The sequence below is a fragment of the Petaurus breviceps genome, unplaced genomic scaffold (assembly GCF_028583685.1).
Source record: "Petaurus breviceps papuanus isolate PSGF00001 unplaced genomic scaffold, PetGlider_PUasm1.0 38, whole genome shotgun sequence".
NCBI classification, from domain to species: Eukaryota; Metazoa; Chordata; class Mammalia; order Diprotodontia; family Petauridae; genus Petaurus; species Petaurus breviceps.
The window spans coordinates 74,441,502-74,449,940 of NW_027186304.1; the positions used below are offsets into that span (position 1 = coordinate 74,441,502).

The 8,439-nt window shown below is 38.2% G+C and overlaps 1 pseudogene; it reads right to left on the reverse strand.

Annotated features, from left to right (window-relative positions):
• Positions 1-842: 842 nt before the first annotated feature.
• Positions 843-5,666, reverse strand: LOC138169885 (RNA exonuclease 4-like; annotated as a pseudogene).
• Between the last annotated feature and the right edge of the window lie 2,773 nt (positions 5,667-8,439).

An 8,439-nucleotide genomic window follows, 5' to 3' on the forward strand; every position in this document is an offset into this window, starting at 1 on the left:
TTAAAACAACTAAGTACCCTTTGCAGAAACCACCAATTCAGAATAAATGAAAGCTTAAATTTTGGGCAGAAACTAAGTAACATCTTTTGAATTAGCCTCATGGAAAGGTATTAGGTGTATAAACCTCCATCTGTGGTCTGCTGGCCACAGATGAGATGTTCTCCTGTTCTCTTTGTGACAGCAACAACTGATTAGGGTAAGAATTACTCAAATCTGCTAGCTTCTCCAGTCACTTTTCATCAAAGTAAATTACAGAATCTGAATTGGCTGTGGTTGCTCTAGGTCCACCGGAAGCCTTGATGCTCCCCCACACTCACCTACAACCCTCGTCCATGATACCATTTCTCACACACAACTTAAGAGAACAGAGAGGGAGAATAAGACTGCAGTGATCCCAATAACAAGCCACTTACTTACTGTATGCCTTCTGTGGTTGCAGGTGCACAGACCTATTGATCCAGAAAGTGATCACATCACTTCACTACATGTGATGACATTATTTCTTAATTTTGATTCTGCCAGTTGATGGATTATTGGGGGATACTCAGCTTTACTGAAGCCCAGAACTCATCTTCACTCTCTGTGCCCAAGGCAAAGGCCACTCCTCCACAAAGATTCCTTCATCCACACTGTAATTACACTTCAGACACTAACCATGACTTCTGGAATACAGGAAAGTAACAAAAACAAGAAACTGAGCTCCAGGGCAGGAGCTAGTGTATCTGGAGAGAGTTGAATTCCCCTTTAGTACCACACATTCCCTGTAGCCACAAGTTTTAAAGTTTCTCCAAAAAGTTACCATCTTTGGGAATATTTTTCTGTGCCAACTCCAAGGAACACAATCAGCGAAAAAGAGAAATAGTGACAAAGAGAGCCCAGTTAGGTGTGGTTATTTTCTCTCTTTATAATTTGTGTTTGTCTTTGATGGTTCTTTCCCAATGTTTTTTCACCATTATAGAGCTTCATTGCTGCCTGGGCATCTTGAATTGAACAGTGACTTGACAGCTATTTTTTGATACCAATAATTTTCTCACCGAGTTGTTTCAGAGGTGGTCTTACACTCTTTACGTGTGATCTGAAATGCTTATATTTCTGTGTGTCTTGGATCTTTTTTTTGAGGATGATCAAGAAGTGGACTCTAAAAGTCATTATGCGGGGCATGTTCAACTAGAATCCTCGTGCCTTTAAGCAGGTCTGCTATCTCCTTTTGAAAAACCTGGTACTTTTCTCCATGTTTAATGTCCTCTGGCCAAGTTCAATAATCAGTTACTTTCTCTGTTGACTTGATGTACTTGTCATAAACACACTTCCTAAACTGGTTCAAAATAAACACAAGATAGGAATGCTTGCTTCTTTATTGGCCCTGCTTCCCAGCATCTCGCAGTCCGTGACTACAGGTTTGATCATGCCTTCAAATGCCCTTTCTTTCACCTATGACAGATATCTTTCCTTCAATACTCAGTGTTTGGGGTTTCTGGGAGGTAGGAGCAGGGAGGAAGCACTATTTCTTTAACTTCTTGGACAAGTGGCACCTTCCATATCATTAGGATCTACATCATCAAACCAGATGTCTGATTCTGCTGGTGAAGGAAGAGCTCATTCTTCTGTGTTCCTCTTCTCATCCTTGATGTCCCCTATTTTCTGGTGAAGGATGCCACTTTTTCTTCTCTTTGTTTTCATTCCATTGCCCTTCCCCTTTGTTTCACTGAACTTTTTGATGAGGGGAACCTTTGTATTGTTCAAAGGGTTGGCCTGTTTTGTCTGCCAGCTTTGGTAGTTCTGCATCACCATCTTCGTCCTTTTCAAAAACACTTCTGCCATTCTGGTGGTGGATTTTGGGTTTTTTCCTGAGGTTCCGTTGATTTAGAAAGTTATTTTTCTGGATTTGGTGTTTTTTGTTTCAACAGATCCAGCAAGGTCTTCTAGTTGTGAGAAAAGCCTCCCTGGCATCATTATTCTCCTATTTCTTGGATGTTTCTGTTGCTTCTGCAGGTACTTTTCCTTCCATAAGTTTTTTCCCCAATCCAGCTTCTTAACAAGTTCCGGCTAGGCCACAGAGCAGCCCTCCTAGTTTTGTAAAGCGCGGCTTTCACTTTCATCTCGCTGCTTTCCAAGGGTCCCCCAGGCTGCTTAGGCCCTCTCCTGTCCCGAAGGCTCAGAGTTCCCTTTCCTGGCCCCTTCCAGTGTGGAGATGAGCCAGCCACCTTCCTTGCATGGGGACCAGTCTCCAAGCGGGACCATAATATGCCTCTCGGCTTCCGTAGTCAGATGACTGGCAGCTTCCGGGCAGCTCAGCAGGTACGCATGCAACAGGCACACAATACGCATGCACGCAACACGCTCGCTGCGCTCGAACAAAGGCACGCAGCCCTTGGGAAAACCCAGGAGCTTTGATAATCTCCTGTCAAATCAAATGGCATCTCTTCAACCTTCGTTTTTCTTGACTTCAGCATGGATTTTGCACCATTTGTTACCCCTTCTGTAAACAGTCTTTTTTTCTTAGTTTTTATGCCCTTCCTCTCTCTTGGTTCTCCCATCCACCTGTATTTTTTCCCATGTAACCACATCTTCCCCATTCTATCCTTTTTTTGTTTTTTTAAAGCAATAGGGGCTAAGTAACTTGCTCAAGGTTACACGGCCAGTTATTTCTGGGTGTGGTGCTGAGTATCTGAGCCCAGATTTGATCCCCAGGTCATCCCAACACTGGAGCCGGTGCTCTTATTCGCTGAGCCACCTGGCCGCCCCATTCTATCCTTTTTTAGAAATGAAAGTTATCATCCAATAGGTTAGTTGCCCCCCCCTAAAAATGATAAACATGTTACTTATGACATAACATGTCATTCCCTACTTAGGACATGAAATGTCATTCATAAATCTATGCCTGGGGTAGTCACAAGCGACCCCTCTCTGAGTTAAGAGATTAATGACTATTTTGAGGGTCTGATACTTCCATCAATTCTCTTCACTATAATCCAGTCAGTGGTTGTAGCCTCATGGGGGGCTACAATTTCAGGAATTCATCTATACGCTAAGCACTCTAACTTTTCTCATTAGCAAATACTATTAATACAACTACTGTTATGTAGAGGTCTGTGCTTTTTTTTTTAACCTTAAAAAGGAACCAAACACTTAGAAAGGTTGGGAAAAGATTATCTAGCCCAAATCTCTAAATCTTACCACAAGGTAACCTGATTAAAAAGTAAATCCAGTAAGATTGGCATGATCTATTTTTGATGAAGCTATGCTGACTCTAAATGATACACATTTCCTTTTCTAAATGCTCACAAACCATCTCTCCAGTAGATTTTGCCAGAATTCGAAATCAAATTCTATACTTTGCAGATTTCACCCTATTTCCATTTTTTTTCCCAATGGAGACAGCATCTGTCCTTTAGTCCTGTGGCACCTCTCCAGTTATCCACCATCACTGTCAGAAGCTCAGAAATTGCTTATTTTGTTAGCCTGGGATATATTTCTTCCAGGCCTGGGGAAGAATTAGTTGAGGAAAATTAGGCACTCTCTTTACTGTTTTTTTCAACTGTCTTAGGTTTCAAATCCTTGTTAAAAATGTTTCATTCTGTCCTTCCCAGTATAACAATTATTCTCCTTGGTAGAGAAAATATAAGTGAAAAAATAGTAGTAATAAAGTATTAACAACAGCAGTAAATAGCATCTCTAAATACTGTTAGGTTTACATGTTTTAAATGTTTTCCCACAAGGTTTTTACAACTCTGTGAGATGGGTGCTATAATTTTCTTTATTTTGTGCATGAGAAAATAGTTTGAAAGAGTTTAAGTGACTTGCTCAAGGTCACAAGCCTGGTAGGTGTCTGAAGAAGGGTTCCAACTTAGACTTTCTTTAGTCCAACTCCATTGTCCATTGTGTCACATAGATGCCTAAAGCTGAGTGATTCATTCTTTTTTTTTCTTATCAATTGTCCTTATGAGTGGTCTCATCTCTTCTTTGATCATCATCTTCCATGCTAAATTCACTGCATGTTCTTTGCATACCTTATTGCATTATACCAATACTAGCTATTTATTATTTTTATTATTACTATTATTATTATAATTGCTGTTGGTAGACTTTGTGTTTTAGTTCTCCTGACCCTATTCTTAAAGGGTCATGATACTTTTATACTCATGCTCAGTTACCTGCCCTTACTTATATCTTCAGTAAATCTCTCTATCACATATATGATGGTCTGAAATTCCTAGGCATATACATGAGTTTTTAGACAACTCTTTTTTTCTGCCTTAGTAGAATAATTTTTTGTGTCTTTTCCACTTCAGAAACTAGCTCTACCTTATTGGTCAAGATCAGGTCCTGATTTGCAGTACCTCCTGATAACATAATTAGTGAATTAAATTTTCTTTAACACTTGTCAAGATTTTTCAGCTGCACTGGTTTTAGCATAATAGTTGAAGTTTCCCTTCTCAAATACCGTGTTTCCCCGATAATAAGACACTGTCTTATTAATTTTTTGGACAGAAAAGCACCAGAGGGCTTATTTTCGGGATAGGTCTTATTATCGGGGAAACACGGTAATAGTAACAGCTAATATCTAACATTTACATAGTGTTTTAAGGTAGGCTTTATCAACCAACAGTTTGAACTCATCATTCTGTCTCCAAGTCTTGTACTCTGTCCACTATACCACCTAATTGCCTGTATTATCATATGACAAGTTTGTGATATGTTTTCCCAACTTTTCTTCTATGTCCTCTTCTTGAATGGTGACAAATAATATTTTCCATTATATGACTTCTGTTTTCCTTTCATTAATCCACAGCCAAATGTTTTCCACCATATTTCCATCACACTTATTCCTATATTGCCTCACATGTATAGATATTCTTAATATATGTTGTAACTCTATCATCCTTATTTCCCCTTTTTTTCCTTTTGAAGAAGATAAAGCATCCAGTAACTATATTCCACTTGAGTCCTGTACCACCAAGCCTCATTAACCTAAGAGTTGAACTTACCTGCTTGCATTTAGATTACTTATATATCTACTATATTATTTATACTTGAAACACTTGTCTAGAAACATCTATGGCCATGGATTATAAGGACATCCCTCTTCTTAGATCTTTCAGTATTTAAAAGAATTTGTGATTTCATCCATGTGGGTAATCCCTCTATCTGTACAGATAATTACCCATCCATGGCTTCTCATCCTCTCTAATTCTTGCATGTTCTTCCATGGATTCTTAATAGAGTATCACAGGTCTCCCTTCCTTTTTTGCACTCCAAGGATACCAATGCATACATTCAGGTTATGTGTTTGTTATTATTTGATCTCATCACATGACTGGCCCACCTTATTTTCCCACAGCACATTTGCCCCCAAATATCATTAATGCTGCTTTTATGCTACAATCCATTTGAATTCACCATTGTTCTCCCCATTGATCTTTGGGTCATCTATGATATGGACTCTTCAGAAATTATAGGATTCCAAGATTCAGAACCATACAAGATCACAGAAAGAACTTTTCACTGCCAGTCCCCCATGCCTGCAATACTTTCCCTCTTCATCTCTGCCTCCTGGCTTCCTTGGCTTCTTTTCAAATCCCAGCTAAAATCTTACCTCCTACAAAAATCTGTAGCATAATCTCTGTTGAGGTTTTCCATTTTATCCTGTTTGTAGCTGTTTGCATGTTGTCTCCCCATTCGAATGTAAGCTCCTTGAGGGCAGGAACTATCTTTTTTTTTTTTTTTGCTTTTTGGAGGGGCAATTGGGGTTAAGTGACTTGCCCAAGGTCACATGGTTAGTAAGTGTTAAAGTGTCTGAGGCCGGAATTGAAATCAGGTCCTCCTGAATCCAGGGCCAGTGCCCTATTCACTCTATTCCCACCCCTGGCAGGAACTATCTTTTGCCTCTTTTTGTATCCCCAGTACTTAGCATAGTGCCTGGCACATAGTAAACACTTCATAAATGTTTACTGAATTGAACCAAATTGAAGGGATTCTGTCTGCAACTACAAACAAAACATTAAGTCAAACCCATACACAATAGCTGATATACACTGTCACTTTATTACATAGACATCAATACAATGGTAACATAGGCTAATTAATTAACAGATGATTGTTGGAGAAGGGGTTTTTGTATATGTGGTTCCCCAAAATTTATTTTGCTTAATATTCTTAACAAATTGGTACAATGCAAAGAGCACTGGTTCTTGATTCACAGGATCTGCTTTGAAAATCTTTTTCTAAAATTTGTTGTTGATGTGACCTTGAACAGGTTATTTCACTTCCATGGACCTCATTTTCCTTATTAGTAAAATGAAAGGGTTGAACAAGATGGCATTTGAGGTCCCTTCCAGCTCTAGATCTCTGATCCACTTTTAGATCGGTATTTACATTTTCTATTTCCTGTAAATATTCACCAATTTAAATATCTTTAAATAAACTCGCCAGATAAACCTTTCTCAGGTTTACTGTTTTAGCAAGTAAAAAAATTTGCGTAGAATGTCAGGATGAATATGATGAATGTATAAATATTTCTTTAACATAGATTTAACATTTATAGTTTGGCTGCTGGCTAATCCAATCTACTGGGCTAAAGAATAACCACACCAATGGGGCATCAGTGGACATATTCCATTTGAAAATGGAAAGAGATAAAATGCTTTCAAATATAAGAACTTTAATATTACTCATGAAATAAATTATGAATAGTGATGGGAAATTGTTGAGGTTCATATAATTATCTTAAAGTTCGGAGTTACCATCTGACACAACTACTAGGGCCTTGTAATTCACCAGTAAAAAAGCCTATATATCTTTCATTTTATTGTAATCTTCGAGTCATCTATACACATGGAGATCTCTTTGAAAAGACAGGACAATTATTTTCTTTTAACTCTCTTTACCCCAAATGTTAGCTCTTTTCAGAGGAAGCAAACACTTTGTTACTAGGCTTGGGAGTTTTCAGAAGGGGGTAAAGCAGCCGCTTTGGGGGATTCTCTTTGGGACCATCAGAGAACAGCTGGAGAGGCTCTCTTCATGAAATTGAGAGGGGCAGCTGGCAGGCTCTCTTTGGCTTTGTTGAATTTTTTTTCTTTCTTTCTTTTTTTTTTGAAGGGTGACGGTCCCCACCCCCACCTCCCTCCTCTCATCAAATCCTCTCTAATCCCCTTTTGTAATTCCCAGCCTCTTTGGTGGGACAGGAACTTGTCCACCCCATCCTGAGTACCAGCAGGAGCCAGAAACTCTGTTTCTACCTTCTTAAAAATTAAAGCTTCATGCACCCAAATAAGCAAGGGTTGCCCCAGTGGTTCTATCATTGATTGGCTAGACAAGTCTGAGACTAGTAGCCTCCTTTCTAATCTATCTGCCATTAGTAACACCTTCAAAATCGCTAAACCAAATATAGGACCCAGGAAAGGGTGGTCAAAGGTCTGTAGGCAAATAAAGAAGAGATGAGGAGAAGTTTTAACCTTCAGCAAAAATCCCATATTAATTCAGTAATAGTGTGAGAGAGGAGGGACATACAATTTGGGAAAGAGAAATACTCATATTTTAAAATATATCCTTTCATCTATCAGCTATGGACCTCTATAGAAACTTCTTGGATACAATGTATTATCAATTTACAAACTTGCATTTATTTAAAATTCTCCTGAGGTGAGTGAGGGTCATATTTCAACACTGGTTCCCCCTTAGCAAATCATTTTCTGGTCAAATATTTTGTTAAGAAATTGGTACATATTAAATATACACTTATAATAATATATATTCACACATTAGGGTTAAGGCTTTTCATTTATTTATGCAGGGAATTTCAGCTTGGATGAAGCATCCAATTCCAAGTGAAGTCTTGCATAGAAATTATAAGAATAAAAAAATGCACTTCACATTACTTGCTTTAAACATTGCAGGGGTGAGCTAGGAGGGGAGCTTGCTATATCTTTGATTTAGTACAAAATTAACTGGAGAACAGAGGAATTGGAATAGAAGAATAGTATGCATGGAGATTAAAAGACAATTCACATCCTAAATGTTAAGAATTATCCCTCCTTCCTTTCTACATTCTTACTATAAAAAATTACTTTATACATAGAATCACTACAGAATTTTTTCCGGCACTAAAGTCTTAAAGAACTTTATCTCAAAGTAGTTTATAGTTTACTATAATAACCAATAAAAACTTCTTCAAGGAAACATATATTGCTTCAAACAGAGAATTGAAATTTATGGTTTTGTTCTCCCCAACCCCACCTAGTTAAAAAGCCAGGCTGGAATCTATCTCTAAGAGCATAGCCTCACACCTAAGAGAGATATAGATTTATACATTTGCATTACAATGTTTTACCCATGACCTTTGACCTAGTAGGATACTATTAAAATTAGGTTGTTGGAACAAAAATGGGCTTCCTAATTTATTCATTGCTTTAAAAAAAATATCTAACAAGGAGTTAGCTC